The sequence below is a fragment of the Antechinus flavipes genome, chromosome 6 (assembly GCF_016432865.1).
Source record: "Antechinus flavipes isolate AdamAnt ecotype Samford, QLD, Australia chromosome 6, AdamAnt_v2, whole genome shotgun sequence".
NCBI classification, from domain to species: Eukaryota; Metazoa; Chordata; class Mammalia; order Dasyuromorphia; family Dasyuridae; genus Antechinus; species Antechinus flavipes.
The window spans coordinates 95636750-95649704 of NC_067403.1; the positions used below are offsets into that span (position 1 = coordinate 95636750).

General features: G+C 34.2%; 1 long non-coding RNA gene across 2 annotated transcripts in view; it reads left to right on the forward strand.

Annotated features, from left to right (window-relative positions):
* Window positions 1-269: 269 nt before the first annotated feature.
* LOC127542132 (uncharacterized) overlaps window positions 270-12955 on the forward strand; it is an 88970-nt gene continuing 76284 nt past the window's right edge. For both annotated transcript variants that reach the window (XR_007948550.1, XR_007948551.1), the window contains exon 1: window positions 270-604. This is a non-coding gene — a long non-coding RNA (uncharacterized LOC127542132). The remainder of the gene's footprint in view (window positions 605-12955) is intronic.

Genomic DNA, 12955 nt, shown 5'->3' on the forward strand with positions numbered 1-12955 from the left:
AATGATGGAACTAATCAAACTCAGTCTTCAGTTATAAAGTTCTAAGATAAACAGTGGTTCACAAGTTAATTGTCTACCATAATCTTATTTGCTTGGGCTAATCTTTCCAAAGACATTTCTGGCTCTTGCTCTAAAGGAACACTACAGTGACTGGCTCACAAGCAGACACGTCATTTGGTCATTTCTATAAGCCACCTGCTGAACCTTAAACTGTATAATTCATTGAACTAGAAGTCCTTGGACAAGCTCTGGGCTTCCTCATTGCTGTATGCTATTTACAGATAGGCGTGGGATAGAAAAAAATGACTAGAGTTTATTCACTCAGTTTCCCATTTCATTCTTGAGGAGGTGAGGAGTTTTGCTTTTCATGCCGGAGTTCTCTCCACAGGCAACACACTCAGCAGAGGAAAGGCCTGTGAACTTTGGCTCATGAAATAGCACGTCAGGAAATGCCAATATATTAATGGACTTTTAGACTTCCCTGAAAATATTTATTAACGGGCTCCTTAGACTTTCCCATCCTGATTTCAAGACAGTGGACACACTGTTCAAAATGGACAGTCCAGCTTTCATCTAGCTTCTCACAGAGACAAGAGTGCCTCTGGTAAGTTTTTTTTTTTTTTTTAATAGTCTGTTTGCTTATTTTATCACAGCTTCCCCTCCCTTCTCCCCTATCCCCTGTATTACTAATCCTTCTTTTGTTGTTGTTTTTTTTGCCTTATACAATACTTCTAGTGTCCAAGAAGTTATAATGCTTTTATTTCTCTTTGGGGAGGGCAGCGGGGTACAGAGAAGGAGGGAGATCCAGTTCTGTGAGAGAGCTGGATATGATAAGAAAACAGAAATTTCCACTCTGATATAAAAAAAAAAATTCACATACTTTGCTTTTCCTTTCAGAGTCTTAATGTAATTTTTAAACTTTCGGTTTGCTTAGGCAGTAGAAAGGAAAAGGGGGGGGGGGGACTTTTCTTCAGTTAGCCAGCAGGAACTTTTAAAAGTTAGGCACTATTTACTTGAGTAAAGGACCTTATTAATTATCTGATTCAAAAATCCTTATAGCAGTGTGGGATGATTGTGTTTTGTATAAAAGGTGGGATACAAATGATATTTTATATACTTACATTTAATTTTTATTTTAGCTTCACTTTACCAAAAAATACAAAAATAATCCCTTCCCCCCCATCAAAAAAAAAAAAAAACTCCACGTAGCTATATAATAGTTTTAAACAAACAAAACAAAACAAGCAGATTTTTGCTGAAAATAAAATTTACTTAACTAAAAAAAAAGAAGTGGGGTAGGAGAGAGAGAGTGAATAAGGATAGTTCTGTTCTTCCTTTAACTTTAAAAATGTGGTATTTTATTTTCTTATTTTGGTGGCAGCTAGATATAAATGTTGAAAAAGAGTCTTTAAATGATGAATCTTTTTTTCTGCCACTAAGAATAAAAATCAAGAGTATTTTTTCAAAAAGAAATTGCAAAAATATTATATGCTGAGACCATGATGAAAATATTTATTAATAGTTAGTTTGCATTTATATAATGCTATAAGGTTTATCGAGTGTTTTACATATGTTATCTCCTTTGAATCTATGAATAAATACCCATTTGAAATGAGTAGTGCTGGAGTTATGATCCCATCTTCCAAATGAGAAAATTGAGACTTTAATAGATGAAATACTTGGTCTATTCAAACCATTTATAAATGACAGGTCTAGGTTTCAAAATCATAGACTCAAAAAATTTTAAAGTTTAAACTATTTTTCAAATGTCATGTAGTCTAAAATGCTCCCTGAAAAAAGCATTTACCCTATGACATAAGCCAGCAAGTAGCTCACCCTTTGTTTGAATACCTCAAATGAGAGCAAGCCTGACGGTGCTTACATCACTTTGGGGCAGCTCTCATTATTTGGGAATCTTTTCTTTATATTAAGCTTAAAAATGCCACTTTATAGCTTCCATCCATTATTTCCCTATCCTGTCTTCTGGAACTAAGCAGAAAAAGATATAATTTAATCACTCTCCTACCGAGTAGCCTTTCTGATACTTGAAAACAGTTATGACATCCCTCCAAAGCTTTCTTTTCCTTAAGCAACAAATCCCAGGTTTCTTCAAATGATCTTCCCAGGACATGATCCCACCAAGGTCCTTTACCATTCTGGTTGTTCTTCTCTGAAGGATTTCCCATTTACCATGGTTCTTCCTAATATCACTGCCTTGTCCTGGAGGGGTCTATGTAGCTCAACAAAACCATGAGCTATACTGTGGAGGGTTACCCAAGAGAGAAAGATAATAGCTCTGATAAAATGTGATCCACTATAGAAGCAAATGCCAAATCACTCAGTATCTTTATCAAGAAAACTCTCCCAAGATATTATGGTCCATGGGATAACGGCTGAATAACAACACTAAAATGTGTCCAGAACTGAACACAATAATTCATATATGTGATCTGACCAGAACAGAATATAAAAGAGTTATCATCTCATTCTTTCTGGACACTTAAATCAAACTAAACTTAATTTAACTCTCATGACAACCATACCAACCCATTGGCTCAAAATAAAGATAACTCAAACCCCAGGTCTAAAAATCTAGTGGCCTTTCCACATGAGCACTGCCTTGCAATAGACATGGCTTATTCATTCAACTTTATAAGTCTTCACAGGATCCCAGCATATGAGTTGGAAAGGACCACCAGGGGCTATCTAATATAATCAGTACCTCACCAAAATTCCCCTCTATAATATTCCCCAACAAGGGACAAGCTCACCAACATGAGAAAAACATTAAAACTATGTAATCTTATCTCTAGACGCAAAAAAAAAGTCTTTCCATAAAACATAACACTCAATTATGCATTTATTCATCATGAGGAAATTCCTATAAAATCGGAAATAATTATAGCACCTCACTCCTAGAGTTGCTGTGGGTATAAAATGTGATAATATTTGAAAAGTACTTTACAAACCTTATAAAGAGCTATATAAATTCTGTTATCGGGTTTAAACTACATTTAAAATATATTAGAATAGCTTTTTCCATAACATAAGAAGATTATATTTGAAACTGAGCTAAGATTGTACATAACACAAAAAAGCTAGAAATATCACATTAAAAATATCTATTAAACATGAATGTCCACTCTCATAACTCCTATCAAGCAGTTCTGAAAATCTAAGCAATAACAGTGAAAGAAAAATAAGAAATTAAAGGAATATTCACTAACAATGAATCTTAATTTAAATGCCAGAGGCTGCTCTTTGGAAACTCAGAATGGATTATAGAATCATAAAAACACAGTTGGAAAAACGAAGTTAGAAAGCTTCGGTCTAATCAAAACCCCTCATTTCATAGGTAGGAAGCTGAAGCCAAAGAGGGTGACTTTTATAAGATTTGAACTTTAGCTCTGTGACTTCAAATTCAATGCTTTCTCTACCATACCCTAATTAAGTTCAGTGAATAAAGAATTCTCTACTGTGATATGTGTGTATGTATGTTTGGGTATATATGTGTGGGCTTTGAAATAACATGTGTTACACACACACACACACACAAAATCATATAGAAATTCTGCCTGATAAATCAAAACACAAAAATTTGTGATTTTCCTTAACTTGGAAACCACCTCCACCAAAACAAAGTTCGCCTCCTCTATACTTAGTAGAAAAATCCATGGTGTTGTTTGAAGCCCACATAGTTCAAGAGAGGATCCCACAGCTAGTAGATGTCAACAGCAGGATTTAAATCCAAGTTTTCCTGACTCCAAGCCTGGTACTTTAATTACTAGTTATGTCACCTCTATTAAATAAATAATACTCTTTAAAATGACATTTCTAATGAATCTAAATTAAATAATTCATATTTCCTTGTTCAACAGAACCTCAAAACCCAGAAAGCCATCTTTTAGAATTTAACAGCAAAACCTTATTATAGGGACCAGATCTATCTATCTCCTTTCCAAATAATTGCCATTAGGGGTTCCTCTTTCAATTCATATACTTCCCCAAATACAAAGTGCTGATCCAGTGAGAACTGCCCCAATCTTCTGGTAGAAATGAAGAAAATATTTTTCATTGTGAAACTGACAATTTCACTGATGAGATGATGAATGCCCACTGATGAGAAAATTTTTCCATCATAACACATATCAGTGACACAACAAAACTACCTAGCCAGTTACACGATTAATAACATTTTTACCCACCCAATGGCTTAAGTCTTTGGAACATAACACCAATCATATTCTCTTAAAACACCTCTTTTCTAGGTCAAATTTCTGACAGACAAATAGTTATTCCATTATGAGCAGTAAGAGTTTGAAATATCTTTCTACATATTTTGGGAGCAAAAACACTTTCAGAAATAACATTTTGATCTCTTAAACTAATAAAAATCACAGGGCATAAAAACAGCTAAGTCTTGACAAAATGCTATAATACATATCCTTAAATAATGCATGGTTTCTTAATCCTACTAGTGTGGATTAGGTATACCAAACATACCCCTCTATTTTTTAATAGACAATTCTTATAATTTGCAACAAGGGGGGAAAAAAATCTAACAGATAATGGCCAACCCTCTGATAATGAATCTTTCTAAACTTCAAAAACAGCTAGTCCTCAGAAGATAGTACAATCCATTACCAGGTCTTTTACTCAAAGTCTTTCCTAGCTTGGTAAGGTCCACAGAGCCTACATCCTACTAGAAACACCTTTTTAAAATCTTATAACAGGAGTTAACACTTTTTGTATGATGGACCTCTTTCACAGCCTAGTGAAGCCCATGAATCTCTTCTCAAATTCCTAGTTGAAGGAGATGCTGTTTCAGTCAGTGAAACTAAAGATATCATTTCTTTCTATCCAAGTTAACAAAATCCCTGAAATCTATCTACAAGAACTCTTAGAGATCTGAAGACCTCAGACTAAAAATTCCTAATTCACCTCCATATCACAGTGAAATAGTGCAATTCAATTCTTGACTCTTATAAAATCAGCTTAAATATTCTTTTGAAAAAAAGAGGGAAAAAAGATGCACTTATTTTAAAAGAGAAGAAGTCAATTAACAGTCTATATTAAGCAAGTTCTATGTAATAGTTTAAGTGGGTATTTACTCAAAATTCATTTATATTCTGTGCATAATCATTTTTCTGTTATATGGACACAATCAAATATTACTTACAAATTATCCCCTTACAGTACCATCCTAGTGACCATGCCAAGATAGTTAATATATCTTTGGAACACAATTATGTAATGCAAGGAAATTAAAAACAAACAAAACTAAAAAATCCTGCCAAAAAATAATGTAAACAAACATCAAATTGAGTCATTAATGAAGTTTATCTTCCTCCTTATTGTTTCATGACCTGATAATCCAGTTCCAGTTAAACAAGGAATGAGACAGTAGACTTGACCAGGAATATCACCCTAGGGAGAACCAAGAATAAACTGTATAAAGTTATATCAATATTGTTTTAAGAACAAATTTTGACTATTATAAATCAATTTTATAATTAAAATTAAATTAAATTAAAAATTAATTTTAATTATTTAAAATTAATTAAAAATAAAAGACATATGAAGAGAAATACTATTTGCACCCAGAAAAAGAACTACTAAGTAGAAGTATATATATAACATGTATGATAGACACATATATACATATTATATATATACTTATACACATATATACATACACACCTATTTGTGTCAATGGTAATCATCTTTGGGGGAAAAAAGAAAAAAAGAAATTTACATGATAACTTTGTTGTATATTTGGAAGGAATAGCAAGTTATACATTTGGTTTCATGTGCAATCATCTTTTTCTGTATTGTGTTACAGAAATACTTGTTTTGTTCCTGGAATTGAAAAGAAAATTATTTTAATTTTTTTTAAAAAGGATTGAATATTCAACCAAACTGAATCGCCATTAAAAAAAAAAAAAAAAAAAAAACAAAGGCAGCATTTAGTGGTTCTTCTATTGATAAAGAGTTCTTGGCATCTGAATAGGCCCTATGTCTAACTGTTAATATCCCTCTACCATGTGTACAAAGCTGCCCTTAATAGGATTTCACTAATGTCCAGCTGGGTGACCAAAAACCTAATTTGCCAACTGTAGAGAAATAATCTACTATGTTTCATTAAAGGTCAAGTTCTATATTCTTTGTGTTTACATAGTGTCTTCCACATTATGTACATTAGACAAATGAAATTGAATTAAATTATTGAAATGAATAATTGGGAAACATGTGTCAAATGGAACCATATGTATCCCTATTCACAAGTCCTGGGGACCTAAAGGATCACAACTTTTAGAGCTAAAAGAGTCCCTGGATATGATCTAGCCTAAATTCTGATTTGACATGAAAAAAATTAAACCTTGATGAAGTTAGATGACTTGTCCATGGTCACATAGTAAGCAGAACTAAGATGCAAACACTAATTCTCCAAATTCTGTGTTCTTTCCACTTCATCCTGGATAAATGGACTTTAAAAGATCAATCTACCAATCAAAAACATCCTTTAATTCCTCAGAGTTTACATGAATCAGCCCTAAGTCTCAATGAAACACTTCATTTACATAAAATGCCTATCTCAAGTAAGCCTCTAAAATTATAGAAATTTTGTACTTTTTGAGCACTGGTGACTTAGGAAATTAAAGAGGAATTTATGTGGTTTTGGCCTGAGAGGAAAAAAACACAAAAAGTCAACTAAAACTCAAAAATAAACAACTGGAACTTGGAGAGAGAGAGAGACAGAGACAGAGACATAAAGATAGACAAACACAAAAACAGATTCAGAGACTTAGAAAAACAAAGACACACATATAGAAAAAACATAGAGACAAAGGCAGAGATAGACAAAAACAGTAATAGTCAAAGAGAAACAGACATAGAAAGGCAGACAGACACACAAATGGAAAGAGACAGAGAGACAGAGAGAGAAAGAAAGAAGAAAAAGAGAGATGGGGGAACAGAAAAAAAGGGAAGGAAAAAAGAAAAGGAGAGATAGGAGAGAGGGGGGAGAAGAGACAAAAATAGAAAGGGGGAGAAATTGGGGAGAAAAAGAAATGGTGGGAGGGTAAGAGAGATGGGGAAGAGAGGTGTTGGGAGGAGGGTTAGAATCACAGAGAAAGAGAAAGAAAATGTCTGTGTGTATGGGGAAATCAAGATTACAAAGTTAAATATCCATAATATAGTAGGGATCTATCAAGCAAAATAGAAAGTAGTAGATCTGAAGAGGATCTAGATTCAAATCTGAACCCAATCTTTATCACCTCTGTGACAAGAAATAAGCCATTGGACCACTTGGGGCCTTGACCCTCTTATGTAAAAAATTAGCCCTCTAAGATCCTTTCTACTCCAAATCTATAATTCTATTAACCTTTAGGGAAAAATTGGGAAATAGATTTTTTTAATTTTGTAAATAATTCTTCTGATATCAATGATCCCCAAAGGCCTTTGCCTTAAATAACTTGTAAAGGATATCAAACAGATAAAAAAAAAAAAAAAGATAAGAAATATAGTAACCTAAATAGAACTTTAAATGAGCAAACAGTTCCAGACACCAATAGGGAAGAAGACAAACACTTTCATGTCAAGCATCTCACTAAAACTAAGAATTTGTTTTTTAAACTGCTTATTCTGATAGAAATAGATTGAATTAAAAACCTTGGAAATCCATGAGGATTTATCTTCTTTCCTCATGACTCTAACCTCAAAGATTTTGTCTCTGCATCTTCTATTTGAGTATAGTTTTTGTATGATTTTATATCAATATTTTATAACACAATTCACATGTTTTTTTTACTTTTAATATGTGATTCTTCAAAAGACTGCAACATTCTTATGAGTTTTTTATGACATTTTGAGATCTTTAAAAAAAAAAATTTCTTTGGAAATCACCCATCTTCAACTATAAACTACAAGTCAATGGGAAAATGTAATTTGGCTTAGAGGAACTTGCTTTAAGTCCAAACTAACTCCAAAGCATTTATTTTTGTAAAGTTAGAAATGTTTTTGCAGCAGGTTATTTTTATCACCCAATACAATAAATGTAAAAAAGTTATCATATTTGATTTTGTATTCCCCATGCTTAGAAAAATGTATGACACATAGTAAGTAAATATGCTAAAAATGCATGTGGAATTTACTCAATCAGTAAGCATTTTATTAAGCCTTCAATAAGTGTCAGGTACTATGCTAAGTGGTATATTTAGCATAGTATAATATGGGGATAATAAGAAAAAGAAAAACAGTCTCAAGGAGACTCAATGAGATTAAATACTATTGGATGAGACGAATTATCAGGAAATGGAAGGCCTAACTTGTATCATGGCATTTGTTTACTGTGGGGTATGGACAAATTAGGACTGCAGAAGATACCTGGAGGAGGTGAAAACATGAGGTGAAGATATATTCCAAAGGAAGAAAACCCACATCTACTTACTCAAGTACTGAACATGGTGATATATCCTTGTGATCCCTGCTAGTAGGGAGGCTGAAGCTGGTGGATCATGGAGTCTGGAGCTCTGATCTCAATGGCCTAAGTCAATACTAGGTATCCCTATTAAGTCCCATAGCAATATGGTGAGTCTCTAGGAATGAAGTAGTCAGGTCTCAGATACCTTCACGCATCAGGCTACCTAAGAAAGGATAAACTGGCCCAGCTAGAATTGGAGAAGGTCAGAGGTGAGTGTAGATCAATCAGTAGTGGGAGTAGGCTCATAAATAGCCAATGCATTTTCAGTGTTGGTGAAATCAGAAAATAGCAGGAAAAAGAAAAAGAAAAAAAGAGAGGAGAAAAGGAAAGAGGAAAAGAAGTAAAAGAGCAAAGAAAGGGAAAGGAAAAAGAAAAAGAAGAAAAGAGGTAGGAAGGGTGTAAGAAAACAAGAGAGATAATGAAGGTGTTGAGTTCGATGATACTATTATGTCTGAAAGATCCCACTGTTACTATTCAGTTTAGATGGTCTGAAAAAGAATGACAAAATCAAGATGAATATACTTTAGCAATTGGAAATGGCACATTACTTTACAATTAATTATATTTGATTCATTAGCCAAGTGTCTATTTCGTAAACTTTAGAAAAAAGATTATACTGAATGAACAAAAAGAGAAAAAAAAGGTATCAGTGTGGATGCTGCTAAGCAACAGGGCAGCCAATCCAAATCAGGGAGAAGTACTTCATTCCAAGCACCATGCAAACTGAGGAGTATATAAGAATTATAAACAATAAGAGGTTTTGAAAACTGTGGTCATCATAGTTTACATCCCAAAATCAAAGCACTTGAAAATGCAAATAATTCATCAGGTGGATAATTGGTTGTTTTTTGAAGAGAGAGCAACATAGAGAGAGAAAGAGAGAGGAGGAAAGGAGGGAGAGAGGTCTGGAGGGAAGGAAGGAGAAAGGAAGGGAGAGAGAAAGGGAAAGGAAGGGAGGGGAATGAGAGGAAGAGAGAAAGGGAGAGGAAGGAAGGGAGAGGGAGAGAGGGAGAGAGAGGGAGAAGGAGGAAGAAGGAGAGAGAGAAAGGAGAGAAAGGGAGAGAGGGAAAGAGGGGGAGGGAGGGACAGAGACAGAGAGAGAGAGACAGGAAGGGAGAGGGAGAGAGAGAGAGGGAGAAGGAGGAAGAAGAAGAGAGAGAAAGAAGAGAAAGGAGAGAGGGAAAGAGGGGGAGGGAGGGACAGAGACAGAGAGAGAGGACAGGAAGGGAGAGGGAAAGAAGGAGAGGGAAAGAGAAGGAGAGAAAGAGAGGGGGAGGAGAGCAGGAGGGAGAGAAAGAAAAAGAGGAATGGAGAGGGAAAGAGGGAGAGAGAGGGAGAAGGGAGGAGAGGGAAGGAAAGGGAGAGGGAAGAAGGGGGAGAGAGAGAAGGAGAAAGAGAGAGAGAGAGAAGAGGAGAGAGAAGTGGGGAAGGGAAGGACAGAGACAGAGAGAGGAAAGAGACAGAGGAAGAGAATGAGGGAGAAAAGGCAGGAGGGAGGAAAGGAAAAAGAAAGGGAAGAAGAGAAAGAGAGACAGAAAAAGAAAAGAATGAGGAGGAGGAGGAGGAGGAGGAGATGATGATGATGATGATGATGATGATGAAGATGAAGAAGATGAAGAAGAAAATCTTCAGAAGGAACATTTTGAATGTGAAGACTATTCCTAGCAGTTGGTGAGGATCATTAGGTGATTAAGCATCATTTCTCTGGCAAGTTTAAAAACTGGGTCAGAAATATTCTTTCTCGAATTATCTAAATAAACTGGATTACTAGTCATTTCCAACTGACCTGCTGAATTAATGCCAATTTTTCCTTCACTTTTCCCCCTCTTTTTTTAGAAGCCCTAATTCAATCAAAACTACTCTTGTCTCTAGAAAGGGAGACTCAGTTGACTATTCTAGAGTGCCAGTGGCTATTCCCATGACTGCAGAGGCCCAAAATCCATGCTTTGGCCACTACTCCCCTCTGGGCCTAGTCTCTCTCATTAGAATATAAGCCCCATGAAGGCAGGACCATCTTACTTTAGAGTTTGCACCAGCAGAACCTACCTCCTTGCCTGGTATACAGTAGGCCCTTAATAAATGCTTGTTGATTATTAATTTTATTTCCTGTCTCCTTGCATTTATTCAAGCTAGTCCCCATACCTTGAATGCACTGCTTTCTTATCTGTGCCTTTCAGAATCTGTCTTCAAAGTTCAACTAAGTTCAACATCATTTCCAAGTGTGGTATCCATATAAATGAACTTACAGAGGTTCTCAAATTACCCCTTGCACTTTAATTGGACAAACTCAATGAACATATATTTAGTACCTATCAATGCACATGGCATTGTGTGCTCTGTTCTTGGGACATAAAAAGGAAAACAAATGAGTCTCCAAACGCAAGAAGATTACATATATAACAAGCATATATTAAACACCTATTGTGAACTATATAATTATCATTTCATTTGGTTCTCACAACATCCCTGAGACATTGTGCTATTATTGTCTCTATTTTGCAGTTGAGAAAACCAAGGCATTCGGAGGTTAAATAATTTTGCCCAGAATCATATAACTGGGAAATATGAGTCCAGAAAACTAAGGTTTAAAACTAATTCTAGGCCCAAAAATTTACCCAATGGTCAAATCAAAGACCAAGGTATTAAAACATTTTTATTAGTAATCAGTAGTAATAAATATAATCAAATTAACATCCAAAAAAGGATAGACCTTGACAACATAGATCCAAATTAACATATAAGAAAGAAAGAAATGCTTTTGTTTGCTTCCTTTTCAGATCTTCCAGAAATTCACCACCTTTTGACTCTGCTTTCCTATTTTTTCCCTTTATTTTACTTCTTTCTCTTGTGCATGTTTTAATATAATTGTAGTTAGTGACTATTTTATTTTGGTCATACTAATATCACCCTGCACCACCTTGGCTTTCCATTTTCTCTCATATGCTTCATTTGTCTTTTTATGGGACAATAATATTCCATTAATACTTGATTGAATAAAAATTTTTTTCGTCATTCTCTAAGTACCGGAAAACAGATTGATTTCAATTGTTTGATGTCAGAAATGAAGCTGCCACTTCATATTTTCTAATAAATAGGTCATTTTTTCTCATTTTGTTGTTTTTAAAAGAGTTCCAGCAATATAGCTGTTGAATAGTATGTTTGTGACTCAATTCATAAGATTTTCCAAAATGTCTGCTAGCCCCCAAATATATTGTCTAAATAGGATTTTTCTATTTTTTGCCAGTCTGATAAGCAGAACCTGATATTTTAATGCTGTTTTGATTTTCATTCTCTGATTACTGAGGAAATTGAGTATATGTTTATTAATATTTTTTTATTTCCTATTGTATGTCATTTCCTTTCAACACTGCTCCATTGTTCAGCATTAGAGTATGTGTGTACATATGTATGTCCGGGTGTCTCTGTGTGTATAGGGAAGGAGAAGGGGAGACAGAGGAAAGGGACAGGAATCCTTATAGATTCTAGATTTCAAGTGTTTCTCTTACGTTTTTGCAAATATTTTCCCCCATCTGTTTCATTTTTTACTTTTTTAGAAATATTGCTGTTAATTATGTGAAATTCTTTTGTCATTATAGACTTAAATTCATTAAATTTGTCCCCAACAATTACTTTCATATGATTGATAAAACGTCCATCCTCTTCATGGAAGAGGAAATTAAATTATTCATTTTTCTTCCAATTGTGATATGATTTATTTTTAAAAATTAAATCACTGATCCAATTAGAGTTTACTGTGGTATTCATTTTCTGCTTCCCAATCTTACCAGAAGTTTTGATTGAATACATATTCCATTCTTCAGTGTTTTTTAAATATGGATTAATCAAACACTAGTATTTAACTTTCCTTGAATCCTATTTCTGAGTTCTCAATTTTGTTCCACTAATCTCTATCTTTTTTTCCTCATTCTAATTCCAGTTTTTATAATTATTGCTTTATAATACCTTTCTATATGTGGTAGTACTAATCTTCTACTTGTTGATTTTTTTTAATTTTTTAATTTTGTTATCCATTTTTCCAAATGAATTTTGTATGCCTCCATCAAATACTTTAACACCCTGTTGGTTAATGAATTCTATAGTCACAAATATTACGATATATCAACAATAATATAACCTATAGGTTAGGTAATGCCAGTTTTACTATAATCTTTCAATGCAACCATGATCAAGAGTAGCTCTCAATTTGTCAATTCTTCCTTGAATGCTTTCAAAATCATTTTGAAGTTGTCCTTACAAAGATCCCTTGTGTGAACTCTTGAGCTAATTCTCAAACAGCTGATCTAGCTTATCATTACATTATCAGTTTCTCTTGGTTTGAGGGATTAGGTGGAAATGCAAATCATTTTCTCCATTTAGTTTGAATTTCATGTTATCTCCATTAATTTTTTATTGGTTCTCTTGGGTTTCTAGGTATACAGTTATTCCATCTGCAAATAGAAATACTTCAATTTC